Genomic DNA, 18,755 nt, shown 5'->3' on the forward strand with positions numbered 1-18,755 from the left:
AAATAGTTAATATTAAATAGTTAATACTAATAAATATTTAATACCTATGAATGCTAATTTCTGATTGACAGAGCAAAGACATTGCCAGAGATTTCCTTCAAGTTCAATGATCAGAGAGCAGAAAGTTTTGCAGAGGACAAGGACAATGTTACTTTTCTTTAGAAAATGGATATGGGCATACATAAATCACATCTTCTTGCTTTCTTGTAAAACACAAAATAAGACTTGGAGAATAATAATTAAAGGGAAAATAAGGTGATGACTTTTGGTGTCTCCAGATTACAATATTTAACATTATTGAGAGCATCTATTTAGCAAGCATTACTTTGATTGCTTTAAAATAATGAATTAATTTAAGCCTTATGATAGCATGACCTCATGAGGAAAGTCCTATCGCAATTCCTATTTAACAGATCAAAGAATAAAAGCAAAGAGGGTAGTCAGAATTCTCCAAGGGCTGCCTAGTCAGATAATCGCTGGGCCTCACCCTAGCATTCTCACTTCAGGTCTACTTGCTCATTTCTTCCTATTCTGCATGGGCTATGAGGTTAATCTGTTCATCTTTTTCCTATGAATATGCTAAATCTGGATTATTTTTTTCTACTTTTATTAAATCTAACCTTTTTACATTTCCAGTAGATGATTACTGCCTCTTTTTAGTATTAATTTTTAAAAATTATTATTGTAGAGTTGATATACAGAAGGGTTACAGTAACATGAATCAGGTAATGAGTAATGAGTATAATTCTCTTGGAACCATGTTTTCCCTGATCTCCCTCTCTACTGGTTTCTTGCATCCCCACCAATAAAATATACAGTTCATTTTCTACATAGTATCTTGTAAGTACTGTTATATTTGTTCACCCTTGTACCACCTTTTTTTTTACCGGTCCTGGGCTTGAGTTCAGGGCCTGAGCACTGTCCTTGGACTTTTCTCAAGGCTAGAGCTCTACCGCTAAGCCAAACTCCCAGCCCACCTTGTTCCACCTATTATGTATCGAACCTTACCCTCCCAAATACAAACAAATTAACAAACTAATCAAAAGGAAAATAAAACAAAAGCAGGTACAATGACAACTAAAAATGTCTCTTGTTTCCTTTACTTGAAGTTCATTTCATATAATATTTTCTATGATCATTTGCACATAACTATTGACTGCCTCTTTTTAACTCTTCATGTTTTCTTCCATTGCAAGCACTGATTTGTGCATTTTTCTTTCCTTCTCTAAAGCAATCTGCACTGGCTTTTAAAAGTGTTCATATAATGTGTGTGCACAAAGAAATGACTGCCATATGTGCTGAATGGTATCATAGGGTCGTTGTATCTTTTCCTATGGAATTTGTGCCCTCCAGTCTTTCTGCATTTTCTATCAGAGGTTTTGGTTTGCTCCCCTGGGTACCTTGCCTAGCACTAATGCCTAGTAAATCAAACTCGCCTTTGACAGATAATTTGTATAATTTATTGGGATGGAGGAGTCTCAAAAACGTTTTTGTATCTCTAGTGACTTGGTATAAACTGGATGGTGATGGGCCAGAAAATTATTCTTCCAGCCCTGCAGAAATGACTGTGTAGCTTTCACCATGATTAAGTTGGAGGCAGCTTTAATGTTGTGTTTGACTCTCCATGCAGTTAGCTGACAACCCATTCTGAAATAATTATAAGACTAGATGTGTGCACTGTTTAGTGGGTGGCAGATCTGTTTTGTGAACATATTTTTTTTTCCTGTGGCACAGATTCCTAGCAGGATTTGTAGCTCAGAACTGTCTTTATATTAAATATCAAACTACAATGATTGCATTTAATGTCAACCGTAAAAAAAATGTGTGTTTATGTGCTGTGTGTATCTGTGTGTGTTTGTACATTATGTATTCATGGCAGTGCCTATAACACAAAAGCGTATTTCTACTTTCATTTTTATTTAATCATCTGACATTTACTCATCTTGAAAGAAACAGATATAGAATGATATAAAAACAAAGCAGTGACAATTTAGTTAATTCTACTGAAAATTATTATCTGATTCATTCATATAATTAATAAGAGTATGATTTTCTTATCATGTTTATCTATCTAGCTACAATTCTCCATATTACAACTCCATCTCCATTCTTGAAAATATGTATTTTGATATGTGCATATATTTGTGGCCATTGATGATAACTAGTACATAGTAAATCGACAAAGTCAAGATTATAATTTATTATGTCTTTTGGGCCTTAAAATGATTGAATCAAATGTTCCTGATTATTTTTTACAAAAGTCTGGAAAGTACAAGCACCATGATATTTATTCTGCCTTTTATCTAATCACTTCAAAATCACAAGCATTAGTAATTGTGTTGTGGTCCTGTACAAGATTAGAAGAGTAATGAAATTTAAGGTAATCACTATTAAAAAAATAATACTTACGGATATTTTCTCTGCTGCCAGAACTTAAGAATATGTTATATATAGTCAAAACCCTCAACAGGATTTCTGGTTCCCATCAGTCCTTTGGAATTTCAATAGAAACCAGGGTCAATCTGTGTAAAACCTTCTTTAAATTTTATAAACCTACTTAACTTCCTACAATTTGTTTTTTCAGAAGGTATGTTTATTATTTCCTATCCGATTTCTCTCAGAAGTTAGCAGTAAAATTCTAAAAATGAAAAGAGCCCATAATATAAATCCCCCGAACTCTCCTTTGTCTTGCCGAAGCACAAACACAGCTGTGCATATGACATGTCCACTCACTCTTGGGGACCTTGGTGCTAACACACCAAAATTCATTTCTTCATTCTTTGCCTCTCCTCCTCTTCTTATTTGTCTGTAGTTCACTCATTCCTTTCTTTCTTTTTGTCTTTATTTGTGTGCATGTGTGCATGCATGCAGGCGTGGTGTGTGTGTGTGTGTGTGTGTGTGTGTGTGTGTGTGTGTGTGTGTCTGTGCCTGTCCTGGAGATTGATTGAACTCAGGGCCTATGGCCTATGTGCTGTCCCTGAGCTTTTATTTTTAATTTTATTTTATTGTAAAGGTGATGTATAGTTACATATGTAAGGTAATGAGTACATTTCTTATTTATTGTTGAATAGTGTTAATCCCTCCCTCCTTTGCTCCCACTTTCCACTCTCCCCACCACCCTCCCTATCAAGTTGTAAAGTTCATCTCCAACATATTAATCCTTTGTTCTTTGTCTCACCATTTTATATGCCTTTTCCTTTCCCCAACTCAGTCAAACATATACACAAGACACATATCAAATTTAAAAAGAGTGACAGCAGAGGATAAACCAAAGTAAAAAGAAAAAGAAAAAAATAAATAACTTGACACAGTACATAAAACAAAACAAAAAAGAAATCCTTCTTTTGTCGGGGTGATGTATAGAGAGGTTACAGTTAAACTCGTCAGATAGTGGGTACATTACTCCTTAAACATTGATACCCCATCCCATGTTTTTTTCTCCCTTTCTCTCCCCCGACTCTTCCCAATCAAGACCCCTCTTGTTTTCATATCTTCAGTTTTTGTATGGCCATATGTATGTAGCTATTGAGCTATTGTGATTCTCTGCTAGAAGTATCCTAGACATTATAAAACGAAGGAAACCATGGAATTTATATTTCTTTGAGTCTGGCTTACTTCTCATCATATGATTTTTCCTAAAGACTTAGGAAAAATTTCCTATAAATTTGCTATAGAAATGCTTCCAGCTGGACCGGGAATTTGGCCTAGTGGTAGAGTGCTTGTCTAGCATGCACAAAGACCCAGGTTCGATTCCTTGGTACCACATACTTAGAAAAAGCCAGACGTGGTGCTGAGGCTCAAGTGGTAGAGCTCTAGCCTTGAGAAAAATCCAAGGACAGTCCTCGGGCCCTGAGCTTAAGCCCAAGACTGGCAAAAAAAAAAAGGAAAAAAAAAAACAAAGAAATGCTTCCAGCTCTTTGGAAGTTAACTGAAGGCAAGAGTCTCACAGACTTTCATACCTGGGTTAGCTCTGAACCATAATCTATTCTCTGATCTCAACCTCCAGATTAGGTAGGATGACAGGCATGAGCCACCAGCACCCAATTTATTCTAGTCTTTTCTAACTAGAAAGGGGTACTGATATCATAATACCTCTAAGCCAGAATGTTTTATAGAGAACCAAGGTCATCAATGTCTTCTTGTAGCTGAAGCTTATGTTTCATCAAGTTTTTACTTAGGAATACACCCTGAAATCCCCACTTCGACTCTTTTCATGATGCTATGAGGTTCCTTTGTGATCTTATGGAAATCACTCACTTCTTTTCTAAGCTTGCTTTTCATTATAATCTACCTTGAGGGCTTTCACTTTCTTTCATCACCATTTCTTTCACCATGCTCATCTATCTTCTGGATGACCCCTGGAACTGTCCCCCCATTTGGCTTTGCTAATTCATTATCTCTTCAGAATGATTTTTGGAAAACCAAAACCTTTTTTATCTCCCCCATCTTTCCTTTTCACATAGCATTCAATGGACAGTCACTATTGAGGTTTATCATGAATGTCATTAAGCAGTGATGCTTACACTGCTCTAATCTCATCTTCCTCTTCTTCATTCTAAGTGTTCTGTTTCTTTGTTGGTTTGTTTGAGTTGTTTCTTTTTTCCATATATTTTATTGTAATTAATACAAGGGTTACATTACTTTCACCAGATAGGGGGTGTACTACTTCACAAACATTGATACCCTTTCTCATGTCTTGGTCCCCATTTCCTTCCCCCCACCCACACCCTTGTTGTTGTATCTTACAGTTCCTGTAAAATACTTCTGGGGCCTTTCCCACGCATTAGTGTTGCTTCTTTGACACAAATGTTTTTCTTCTTTCTTCCCACTCCCACATCATCTCCACCTCACACTTAAACTGAAGTGTATGCGTGGTCTTCCCCTGGCTGCTACCTTCTTATTCTTCTTCCTTGCTTGCAGCATCATCTGTCCACAAAGCACTTTACTGTCCCCTAGGTAAAGTATACTTTCCCTATATGTGAAAAAATCTTGTTATTTTCTTTACAGTATTGACCAATTTCTGTAGTCAACATTTTCTTTTTATTGTGCAGTGTTTAACCTTTGATTACTAAAGCCCTTAGAAAAGGACTAAAGATGTTTATTTCAGTTTGTATACTAACAGACGGCACTGGGACTGCAATGAGTATTTTGAGACAAATTTAAGATGAGTGAGTGAATGAGATAACAAATGTGTACTTGTGTATCAGGATATAATGCATGAGGAAAAACAGGGAGGAGATGGAGGGTGACTGGATAGCTTACCTGAGAGGTTTAACATGAGAAAAGATTCATTTTTACTCATTTCAGAATTGGAACCTGGAACTTTCTGTTTTCTAGAGCATGCATCAATTTGAAATCAACATTTACTCCTAGAATATCCCTGGAGATGCATTAGGAAAATTAGCTTCTCCTTTGGTTGACACATGTGTTCATTGATCTCATGGCCCATCACTTCCAAGTAAATCTTGCTACCATCTACAGCAAGATTTATCCAATCATTTGCATAGTGTATTGCTCATTCATATAGAAATACTAGGGATCTGAATTCTAGATCATAATGTACCATAGGTTCAGGAATTAGATGGTAGGAGAATGATAAGAGACCGTTCAGAAAATAATTGGAGAAAGATTATGTATTCTATGTGAATAGTGATTTAGAATTTTTAATTTCTTTGACTTTGGGGAGTATATTTGTTGAATAGAAAGGAAGATTTGGGTTATGATGTTGAGAGATAGATATGTTGAGCACAGACATCGGAGCTAAAGGCCAGAACAGGAACAGACAAATCACAACAGGATGGCTTTCTCCCACACATTAGCATTCTTTAGGAGTCGCATACATACAAGGGGAGAGAATTGACCTGCCACAGCAGGGCAGGACAATGCACATTCCATGTCAGTTGGTATTGAAGAGATGAGTGATGCCTGAAGCCTAGAGGACATGGGGACATTTGGATTATACATCTTGAGTCACATGGCTTAGACATTTCTACTTCAAAGTAAAGCTGACTTAAGATAATTTCCTCTATGTTGAATTGAAATCTTCTTTTGATAAGGAATGAAAACACTGACTGAATGAACAAAGCCATCAGTCCAGAACACTTTGTATTGAATCAGTCCAGTTTTCTTCCTTTAACATGGTTAAATCAATTAGTTGACATAGAAAATGAGAAATTTAATGGACATGTAGGGAGGTAATATAGCAAAGGTCATTGTGGCATGAGGGGTCTATTACAATGTATAGGAGTGATAGGGATTAGGTTTCAAAAATCAAAGAGTTACAAAAGGGACTGAATGCTAGGGGTGTGGAACAGGATTGGAGAATGAGCAGTGAGATGCTGCCAAACAGAAATCCTGCTGGCTTTGTAATTTTGCTTCTGCTATAGTCAATCATAGTTAAATGAGTCAGCAATATAATTGGATACAGTTGTTCAAACAGCCCAAATAAAGTAGTCAACACAGCCACACTGAAATATTTTAGAAGGGTAGGGGAGAAAAAAGAAAACCCTCAAACATAATGTGGTCTCACTTCCCTTACCACTGGGTAGACAATGTCAAACAAATTTGAATATTGAGTTCTGAATAATGAGAAAGGAGTTGTTTGGCTGGTTTTGTTGGATAATTGACTAAAATCATCTGTTTATTTCATAACATATCATATGTTTATCTTGTAGGAAACACTTAAAATATTTCCTTCCAAGTAGAGATGATTGAGTGTGTTCTGGTTGAAATATGAAGGCAGTACAAACAGGAACTAACTTTATTTTCCTGATTTTGTGTATTGGCTAAAGTTCACTAGGCTCCTACTATGATACTAGTGTTGATAACGTCGAGTGTGTATTCCATGTCATATTCATATAACTGTCTTTTTGAGGTAGGTACCATAATTAGCCCTAGTCCAAAAATGAGGAAAGGAATTCCAAAGAGTATTAGAAGTTCCCCAATCACCAATTAACATTACTAATGAGAGGTCAAGCCAAAAGTTGGCAAGTCTGTTTGAGTCCAGAGCCCATCATCTGTTCCCCTCTACAATCCTGCTTGTTTGAGTCAATTGCAATCAACTTGAAGAGGAAAAAAATGGAAACATTAAGTAGATGGCTGATAATTCAATCACAGCTACAAATAGTCCATCCCAATCTTGCTATCTGACTGTGAGGGAGAGGTAGTGCAGACATCTAATCCTAGTCTACAACCCTGATTTAGGTACCGGCTCCTTCTATGATTCTTTGGACAAATCATGTAGGAGCCCTGACCTCAAACTTCTTCATGCTTCTGCTGTGAAGGGGATCAAGTGATTTTATGAGACAACTCTAACATTCTGAGTACCTAAAAGTCAGTGATAGAAGGATTAATTTGCAGCATATTCTGTAGTACTCTGATGTTGCATTTCCAACAAAGTAGCCAAAGACTGATGCGGATCTTGTCAATGGGTTTTTAACCAATGTAAAAGCAAATCATAGCAGCTGCATACTTGGTTACAGAGAATTCTCAATTCAGAATACTCTTGCTATCATTACTGTAAATTTTCCTTCTGAAGTATTTTCTGTCACAGTGTGTCTCAAGACAATAACTTGCAAACATATTAGATGGAATTTTTACCTGTGGGTGGCAGGTTTTCCAGGAATCTGTCTTGTATAGTTAGCAATTTTCATAAATGGAAATGCATGATAAGTGGCATTTAAGAAGGAAAATAGATAAGTATGCTTTCATTTTGTATAAACATTTAATGCATTTTAAGATATAAGATCTAATTCTCTCATACCTTGTGTAGCTAAATGAAAAACAGAGAGTTAAATTTGTGTTTTAGGCAAACCAGGAATACATTGAAGATCTCTCAAATTATTTGGGACATACTTATCCAAGAAGATTATTTCTGTCTATCTGAAGTTCAGGTTTAATAAAGTATTAATTTGCAGAATATGATTAACCTCTTCGTAGAAGGAAGAGTGGCTTTTATTTTTTTGTTTTATTTTGGGGGTGAGAGTTGGGTCAAAGGTGTCATAATTGGAACACTGACAATTTACACTTATACTTATTAATTTACCCATTTCAATGATGCTTAATACCTTCCATGCTCTCTGTTTTTTTTTAAGCAGGAGTATTTGTGTTTAAATTTCTTAAGTTATTTGTCTTCATTTTTTAAAGGAAAAATGCACTCAAACATAACATCATACTCATTCATGAAATCAAAGAGATTCAAACCACTGATATAAGGACTCTAAAGGATGTAGAGTAGTTTGGCCCACATCTGTGACTGTGTTCTTTGAACTAATTGTGAAATATTGCATGCTGGAAGACTTTAATCGAGAAATATGTTTCCCCTTAAGGGTGATTTGTCTAATTGGCTGTAGAAATGCTCTTTCTCAGCTTCAGAAAGCTTTTTCCCATTTGCTAATGGAACAGCTCTGCCACACCTCCCCCTCCTCCAGGCTGATGCTACAATGAGTTCACTGAACTCCTTTTGGAATTCTGTCATCAAGCTGGACAAGGTTTCAGATCTGAGTGTAACTAGAAATAAGGCAATCCACTCTTTTGGTCTGTAGTTTCCTCCTATAGAGACTGTGTTGGAAATAAATTCTGTTAGATTGTATAAACTGGCATTGTAATCCCATGCAGAGATGGGCTGGAAGTGGGAAGGTTAATTCAAGATAGAATAAACTGGGGAATTAGTTATATTAATTTCAGGGGTCCCACTTCTTAGGCTTTGGTTCATCTGAGAATAGGTTGATTTTAGACTCTGAATATCTTCTTCATTCATCCACAATTACCTTTAGACTTCAAATAATTTCACAGTTTTCAATCAACAGTAACTTTAGCTGTAATATTAAAGAGTTAAAAAAGGAATTTTTACCTACATGGTCCTAAACACGTGAAGTCTGAGTAAAAACTTTCCAAGTTAATATTTGGCTAAATAAATAAAATGTGAAATGCATGAGGTCACACAAGTAGGCAGTGGAACCCATTCAAGTAATGGTGATGAATGTGGACAATCTAGCAAGTGGAAAGGGCAGGAAGCCCAGTGAGTCATCCTGACTAATTCCCCTGTGTCAATGCAAGTACAATGCCTATGGAAGGGCTGCACGGTTCCTTCCTAGTTTTATATCCCTCATTATCCCTAGCATTGTACACAGGACACTGATGTCATCAGCAGGATGCTACAGAAAAGCAGGTGACACAAACATTGATGCCCTTCTGCTATTAAAGAATGGAGAAGACATGAGACTCACTGTTTCCTTTCAAAGAATAAAGTCAAGGTTATCTCATTGTATTTTCCATACATTCACTTTGGTGAGGAAATTGCTTTTATTTTAAACTCAAAGACTTATAATGACATTGCAAAACAAAGGCATACAATACTTCCTGGAAATGATTTGTTTTGTTGGTCGTGGGACTTGAACTCTAGGCCTGGGTGCTGTCCTTGAGCTCTTCAGCTCAAGCTACATCCTAGTCCTTGAGACATAGCACCACTACCTCCTAGAAATGAGTTCCACATTATTTCATATAGAGCAATTATATGAGTCTCATGGTTTCCCTAAAACTGAAATGTATTTATTATTTATATGTGTGCTAAGTTGTGCTTAAATAGATATATACCATGCTGTTTTGCAGAAATGTAACATGATATTTAATAGCATCTGTTCTTTGTAATCAAATCTCAAATATTCTTCTTTCTGAAAATTCCAGAGTATTTTTGCCATAACTCTTTTCTGGGCAAGAGAGAGGGATCTGTGTAGAGAGACACAAGGGCAGGGAACACAAAATTGACAACTAGTATTTGGGGAAAAGCCCCTTCTGGAGATTTCTGGGTACTTGATACCTGTTCCAATTAAGATTTGGTGAATTTGTATGCTTTCCTTCTTCCCTTCCCCATCACTGAAAATATCTGACAAATGATTTAAAGTTATCAAATGTCACATCAAGAGGAAAATAAACTCTGTACTATTACTAGTATCATTAATCAGTTAGCAGGTGAGGGGCTTGCTGTTTTAGTCATTTTGTATTATGTTTTTAAGATAGCTCAATAATGCCCTTTAGAAGTTCAAACTTTTAAAATTACAGGTAACACACACACACACACATATATACATATATATGTATATATATATATATTTCCAAATACATTCTTGCTAGTTCTCTGTGTTGTATTAGTCTTCTGAATGAGGGTATATCTCATGTGTAATGTGGTTTTCAAATCATTCAGTGCAAAACTTTCTGGTATCTGATTTGAGGACATTATTTTAATCCCATGCACCTTTAATTTAGCTGACACTAAAAGAGCAGAAAATGGAAAATAGCATTAAGTTGTGTCTTCTGGATCTTTGATGGTACTTATTTCAGGTTCAGAAATTTATGAGAAAGCAATGTCTCCAGTTAGTTTTATTTTATCATTATTATTTAGTATGTTATTACTGTTTATTTCATTTTATCATTGTCTTAAATTGCTTTTATTTAGGGTGCAATTAGAACTCAATAAGAATAGAGCTTTACAAGAAGAGTAGCATTCTCTAGTAGAGTTATCTTAAGTATCAAATCTGTGGAACAATCTATTACTCCAGTCTTTGTGTCCCCCAAAAGAAGGATTGAGGAAAGGCTGGAAACATAGTGAAAATGATAGGTAAACTTACTAGGAAAGACATCTGCAGGAGAAAAGTATTGTTACGTGGAATGATGCTACTGGAAGATGGCATTTGGGTTTGTCTTCAAGGTTTAGGTTTAATAGAGGAAGCAATAGAGATGAAGGAAAAAGTTGTGCATACTTTAAGAGTCTAGTTATAGGTATGAGCTGACTATTCATTATCTCATTTCTGATTGTCCTAAGTTTCAGCCCAGGGTTGCTGTCCTCACTTGAAAGAGTGATCTCCTTCAGATGTGATGATTGCTCCAAGATCAGGATATACTCTGATTATTTTGGTAATTATTTTGAATATCAGCTGTAATGAGAGATTCTTTTGTCTCAGGAATAGTTTCAGTTCTTTGTCATAAAAATATTTTTGGGGGGTTTTTTGCCCAAGTTGATTGTACAGCATAAGTATCTATGCAAACACACTAAATCTGGCAATGAGAAAAATAGTATAATTCTTTGGTGTTAGAGTACTTACCGAGATTGTCTACAAGAAGTTTCTCTTCCTAGGTCCAGCCTATACAGAGTTCAAGTTACATGTGAGTTGCGGAGTTTAACTACAGTATTTGTTCTCACAAACCTTGTTACCTCATCTTCCATTTTGCAATCCCTTTGCATTTCCCTGTTGCTCAATGTCTACTCCTACCTATCAAGGAGCCATAAATTCTTTCAGAAATGACATTTCAAATGATTTTTATTAAATTGAACTTTTAAAATGCAGATCTACATATTCACTATCTGCTTACCTAATACACTTGTAAAATATCAAATCATTCACTGGATCGAACAGAAAGAAAATCACAGAATTCTATTTTGTTTTATTTTACTGTATTTTTTTTTTTGCTATTCTTGATCACCCTTATTTGGTGAGGGAATTCTGAGACTAGGCCTAAGAGGATATAATGTAAACTTGTGGTAAGAGACAAAAAAGGAAGTATTTAAATAACAATAGCAATATTTCAAAAATAAAAGGAGATCCAAACCAGCAGGAAAGTCAGTGTGTATGTGTGTGTGTGTGTGTGTGTGTGTGTGTGTGTGTTTTACTTAACCCTTTGTTCTAATAGGAATAATCACTGAAGGAAAGTTCTAGTGGTGAAACAGGAATTTAAATAATTATTAACTTGAATAAATATACATTATTTTCTACCTCCAAGATTAAAATAAAGACAAAAAGGCAAAAATAAGTACATATGCACAAATACTAAAACTTCTACCTCAATGATAACTCTTCCCTTATGACAGAAATTTTTCAAAGTTTAGTGTTTGTCTTCACTTTACAAGGAAACAAATGACCCTAAAAACTAACATGAAATTCTTTTATTTCTTTTTTCTATTTTCAGATGTTATATTGCTGGTACTGTAATAGCAGGTTTTTTTCCTTTTCTTTTTTGAAGATTATGTTATTTTAGTGTAAAGATGATGTACAGAGTGTTTACAGTTATGTAAGTAAGGTAATAAGTACATTTCTTGTTGAAATTCTTTATTTCTTATAAGTGCTTTCATGGGAAGACCAGAAGAAATTTTAATTAACAAGTAGCCAAATTCAACAAACACACAAATGTTCCATGTGACTTCAAGATAATGTTTGTATATTTATTTTTCACTTCTCTGCAAAATATTTGGGATAGGAAGTCCTGAGAGGAAGGGAAGATACTTTCAACTGTATCTTACTTTATTTTCTGGATGATTGCTTGAAAATTCACTTCTGTAGTAAACAAAGAACCAACTACTTTTCCTTGAATTTTAACATTTTTTTTTGTTGGCCAACAAAGAAAGGCTACCTTACTTTCCCCACATTCATTTAAATAAAAAGAAGGAGGATAAAGCAGGGGAATGACCTGTTGTGTCTCATAACACTAATATGAATGGATTTTTCAAATAAATAATTAGTTCATGAGGTATCTAGCTTGGATGATCATGAGCCATCTTGTGAAATACACTGTATATATTTTTACTCCGGTCAGTCTCTAGCCGTCATTCTGACCATTCCAGTAATATAAGTATTAAAGATGCATACCTCTGTCTCTTCTCCTTTTTTTTTTTTGATTTCCAGCTCTTAGACATACTGACATTACTGAGTCCTGGCTCTACATGTAGTTCCAGTTCATTCTGGCTTCCAGCTGAGAGTAGTGTATTAAATATTCTTCAGGCATCCGATTCTTATCTCTTTGGAAGCCTGGGTTACAGCCCAGTGTCTCAAGCCTCTTTTCATGTAGCTGTTTTTCTACTCCTCTCAAAAACAAAACCAAAACAACCCCCCCACCAAAATAACAACAAAAGACAAAAACCTCAGAGACATTCCAACAAGACTATGAAGTTTTTAACTAAAAATGACTATTGATAATTTTTTTCTTTCTCCAAACCTTAGCACTATTAAAATATTAATTAATACTGTTTTGGGTAACATATAGAGATTATCTAGTGAATGAATTTTATTTATTATTACTGGTGTTTGAAGCAAGTCCTCATGTTTGTTTAAGAGGTACTCTAGCACTTGAAAGAGGCCCCATCCATTTTGTTCTTCCTCTGTGTTTATTATGCTTGGTGCTGTTCCCTTCCAATTTATTTGCAGCCCATTAAAAAGCCAAACATTTGGAAGCAAATCCAATGTAAATATTGGAAAGATTCCTGGTTCCTAATCACGATATATTGACTTAGTCTTTGCAAATTCAAGGCATGCATTTTGGCAATTTTTTCTCTTTTTCTGAGTGCTTTATCTAAACTAAACATGCACATACTTAGAACAAAAAATGCAGGTCGAACATAGAAATGTTCAAAATAAAAAGTAGCATGAGATCCTTGAAGAACACATTATTCCTTAGCTTTACTCACTTCAGGTGGTTTCAGGACTTCATAATGGAAAGAAACACATGTCTCTTCCTAATTTCCAACAGTAATTAGGTTTTCAACAGATCAGAGAAAATATTTCCTTTTCCATTTCACAGATGAGGAGCAACGTCCTGAAAGGCTTATATGCCCAGAGTAAGGTAGAAAGCTGGTAAGGTGGGAAGATGTAAGACACAGACCTGGGCACGCACTTCAGCCTCAGCAATCTATCAGCAGTAATCAAAGGAAAGCCAAGGATAACCAAATGCAAAGGTCACAAACTGAGTGGAGGACGGTTCCCAGGATATGTCTCTCACACATCCTGCTTTTCTTGAGGCACAGCCTTTGAAGGATCCAAACTTGAGTATCATCTTAAGACATTCTTTCTCTTATCCCAACCTTGAATATTAATCTCTCAGGAAAAGTAGGCCTTTATTGCTCACAAAAGAATTATAAACTTGGTGATGTGATGTCAGATGTATCTGTGGTCTGGACTTAACCTTCTTGTCATCGCTAACCATTCTATAGCTGATATAAGTTTTCTTTAGTATGTGTCCATTCACCATCACAACTGAATTGCATGATGACCATTGAAAGACGGTGTCTAAGGCCTCCTTCAGATCCACTGTAACCACTTCTCAAAGTCAATTCAGTAATTTCAGCTACAAAGTGTTTACATTTGTTGACTTGAGAATCAAGCTATGTTCTAAGCTAATTGAGGTGTCCTCTCTCACAGTGCCACTAAGCATACTTGCATAACTCCCTGGTTCCATGCTTTCTGAGATGTTTCTATCATTACTAAAATCTCTTTCTTTCTCTTTTCACACATTCAAATCCTGCTCACGTTTCAAGACCTCTATAAATCACACTATTTCAGTGGCATGAACTTAATTGTCCTCTAGTTCCGATCTCTGACATACTTCGTGGCTGGTGAATGGATCACCATGGTTCCCCGCCCTCTCACTCTCCCTGCTACTGTACTTACTCTTATCTCCAATTAGCTACCAAAAACTTAAGCCCACAAGAAAAATAAGCAGATGAAAAAACAGGAAGTGGAGCTGTAGCTCAAGTGCTAGAGGACTAGCCTTGATCAAAAAGCTAGGGATGTGCTCGCTTCGACAGCACATATACTAAAATTGGAACGATACAAAGAAGATTAGCATGGCCCCTGCGCAAGGATGACACGCAAATTCGTTAAGCGTTCCATATTTTTTGCTGTCCCTTGGGTATCTCATATTGTTACAGTACATCACTTTTTTATCTGATATATTGAATTTATTTGTATTTGATTATTTGAAAATTGATAGGGAAGGGGGGAAAACCAAGAGGGGGCTGGGGGGGAGGGTAAAGGGTACCAAGACATGTGAAAGGGTATCAATGTATGTGAACTAATGCACCTTCTATATGGCAAATATCATGTAACCCTTTTATTAATTACAATAAAAAATAAAAATAAATTTTAAAAAAAGCTCAGGGATAGCACCCAAGACCTGAGTTCAAGACCCATAACTCGTTCAAAACCCAATCAAACAAAAACTGCACTTGCTTACTAACTCTGCCACATACCTTTTGGCATCAAACATAGAGCAAGTTATTCATATGGAGGAATTATGAAGCTTCAGCGTGTGTTCAAGTGTTAGTTCACACAGATTTGGTTAATTGATATGAAAACAAGGATGTTAATATGAAATGAACTCTACTAGCACTCCACTATAAAGTACTTAAGGTAGAAACAATAAATGGTTTCTTTCCTACTTCTTCACATGTATATTTTAGGAAAAGATATGCAAGACAGTCAAAGGAATCCCCAGATCATACCCCTCTTGACACCTAAACCAGGAGGCATTTTTTTTTTGTAGAGCTAGCATCACACAAACTGTGCTAAGGCTACCAAGCCAGCTATCATGGGCAGTAAGGGCTCTAACATGCAAATTCATAAAATATCAGGCAAATAATATGCACAAATGTAAGTTAAGGTGCTAAATATCGGCACATACCTTGTATTACCTAACTTGTGTTGAGACAAAGTAGAGACCCTATTGGTCTAGAGAATGTGTCCTGTGAAGAGGAATCAGAGAGATCTCATCTAATAGTCACTAGGCAAGAGCATTACCCTAGTGCTACTAAATATTGGACACTTTTAGGGAAAATCAAATATTGATATGAAAGGCAATCTGCAATCATTTAAAATGGACTACTAATTCAATTTAATTTAGTTTTTTTCCAGTTAAAACATTTATTCTTTTTTTCATATATTTTATTGTAATTAATAGAAGGGTTACATTATATTTGCCAGATAGATGGTGCATTAATTCCCATACATTGATACCCTTTCACATGTCTTGGTCCCCATTTCCTTCCCCCCCACCCCCATCCCTCATCTTGTTTTCCCCCGTTCCCTATCCAATTTCAAATCAATTTAATTTATTAAGTATGAAATGCAAATAAAGCATGAATATAGGTATTTTTTCCATGAGAAAAATATAATCCGGGGGCCGGGAGTTTGGCCTAGTGGTTAAAGTGCTTGCCTAGCATGCATGAAGACCCGGGTTCGATTTCTCGGTACCACATACATAGAAAAAAGCCGGAAGTGGTGCTGAGGCTCAAGTGGTAGAGCTCTAGCCTTGAGAAAGTCCAAGGACAGTGCTCAGGCCCTGAGCTCAAGCCCAGGACTGGCAAAAAAAAAAGAAAAAAGAAAAAAGCTGGAAGTGGTGCTGAGGCTCAAGTGGTAGAGCTCTAGCCTTGAGAGAGTCCAAGGACAGTGCTCAGGCCCTGAGCTCAAGCCCAGGACTGGCCAAAAAGAAATAAACGAAAAATATAATCCAAGATAACTTAGGTTTCTCTTTTCTTGAATCACAAATCACCATGGACAATCAGCATTTTCTTTCCATACAATCTCAGTGGAAGGCAGAAATGAAGCCTTCATTACAGTAAGCAAAGAAAAGCAATCAAAAATCTTTGAAATGCCTTTAGGTTGGTTGAATATTTCATACATTGAGGAAGGGATTGTGGAAGGGATTGCACTGATTCTTTTTTTTTTTTTTTTTTTTGCTAGTCATGGGCTTGAGCTCAGGGCCTGAGCACTGTCTCCTTGGACTTTCTCAAGGTTAGACCTCTACCACTTGAGCCTCAGCACCATTTCTGGCTTTTTTTCTATGTATGTGGTACCGAGGAATCGAACCCAGGTGTTCGTGCATGCTAGGCAAGCACTCTACCACCAGGCCAAACTCCCGGCCCCTTGTACTGATTCTTAAGTGAGACCTCACAACTTTTTTGAAGTTCCTGTGAGAGAGATATAGGGCATGATACGACCATAGGAGATCTTTGTGTAGTTAAGAATGAGATATCATGGACTGAATGATTTAGAAAGAACAGAAATTCTTAGAGTTCTGGAGGCTAGTAGTTGAAACCAAGGTGCCACATCTGGTGAGAGCCTAATTTCTGTCATGGTCAGGCAGACACATTACATTCTAAGAGAGCAAATTCAGCAGAAACACAGGAAGAAGGAACATGCTTTTATAACAAAACCATTCTCACCATCTAACTCCTCCCCTGGTACCTTCAGTCCATTAACAAGGCCATAGTCCTTTTAACCTAATTATCCCACATTAGGCCCACCTCTCCATAGGATTGTATGGGGATTAAGTTTCCAATATAAGATCTTTGGGAAGGACATTCAAGCCATAGTGGGAGGGATGACTTTTCTCTAAAAGGAGTGGGGTGGAAGTCTTGTGAGTAATTGAAGAACTAACTGCATGCTATTTTCAGTATCAGAAATACAGGCCTGTGGGAACCAGTTTACACTTGTCCAGGAGTAGATTTTGGTGGCTCTGACACCTTTGGCTGAAGTTCTAGGAGAGTGACTGCTTTGGTAGATTCCATGATAAAATGACCAGAAGTCATTACAGCCTTGTTTGTTTTTTTTTTATTTGACAATTTGATTGACACACTTATAAACACTGTTTATCAGTACCATTGATGTGTAATTACTGGTGTAAGTTTGTGGAGGATGTGCTTTGTGGGCTTTTTAAGCCTTTCAAGGAACCAGAGAGAAAGAATTGTTTTCCATTCTTTTGATATGTATAATTAGAGGTCTTGAGAGATGATTCCACTCTCCTGAGGGTCACCACTACTGCATTTCTGTCATGTATGTTAGTCAGACCTGTCCCCTAAGCAACAGTGGTAGTAACTGTATAGCAAATACAGTTAAGTGTGTGTGGTACATTCTCCAGGGGGTTCTGCCTTCTCAACCTCAGACTTCCTCAGACTGCTGGCCGTTGTGTCCCAGGAGCCACGTGGTGATCAGGTACTGTCCTTATAATCCCTTCTTGAACATGGAAATCTACTAGGGCTGTTACAGAGAAGTTTTGGAAGGCTGAAAGGAATGACAAGATCCAGGATGGTGCATTAGCTGTTCAAGCAAAGACTCGGCTTCTTTCTCTAGCTTTCAACTGTGTGTAACTCATGTGACGTACTAGGTGAGTGTGCTGTGTAACTAAAGTAAACTGAGTAGCAAGGCACATCCTAAGTACTTCCTTGCACAGAAGTGCAAGCCATCTTCATTAACCAGAAAACTGCTGCAATGCCAGGAAGCAAGGAGAGGATAACCATGACCATTGTGGATATTTGCAATGAGTGACTTGAATTTTGACCACTTGAATCATCCTGATTATCAGTTGATTATTAAGGGTCAATTTCTTCATAATTGTCCAGAATACTGAAGATCCTACCCTCAATAAAATAAATTTCAGTAGCAAAAGAACTATTTAGTTAAAATGCACCTACAGTTTAATGAACTAATAATGAAAATATTATTTTAAAAATTTATTAAAATTTTTACTTGTGAAATCACATGAGAATTTTTTTCTGAGGATTTCTATATGAATGGTGCTCTCTGCTGAACATCTATGTAAGTAGCACACAGACATGGATGTTCAGTCTGGATGGAGTGGTCTCAGAGTGTAACTCTCTTCAAGGATTCTACACTATTCATTTTGTACATTTCTGGTTCTAAAAACAGATGAGCCAATTTTATCACCTTTTTCTTATCTGTGAATCTTCCTCATTTTAAACAAAAGAAGGTCATATTTCTCTTAACACTGTGGGGCATCCCTGTCAAAGACCATGGGTCTCCACGGGTGAACAGCACAGTTCAAAGCCTGTTTTCCTACTTGTTAACAAATAGCCTTTCTTTGGGACTGAGTGCTTGAAATGACCTGGGAGGGTGAGAAATGTCTCTTAGCTAGCTCAAGAACCTCATCCTGGGAGCACATCAAAAATAAATATATAGACATTTCAACGCCAAGCG

General features: G+C 36.6%; 1 non-coding gene across 1 annotated transcript; it reads left to right on the top strand.

Moving 5' to 3' along the window:
- Window positions 1–14,553: 14,553 nt before the first annotated feature.
- On the top strand, window positions 14,554–14,660 carry LOC150056379 (U6 spliceosomal RNA). The gene has a single exon (XR_016537369.1). It is a non-coding gene; the product is annotated as a U6 spliceosomal RNA (small nuclear RNA).
- Window positions 14,661–18,755: the final 4,095 nt, after the last annotated feature.

The sequence above is a fragment of the Megascapheus bottae genome, chromosome 12 (genome assembly GCF_031878675.1).
Source record: "Megascapheus bottae isolate mThoBot1 chromosome 12, mThoBot2.hap1, whole genome shotgun sequence".
Lineage (NCBI taxonomy): Eukaryota > Metazoa > Chordata > Mammalia > Rodentia > Geomyidae > Megascapheus > Megascapheus bottae.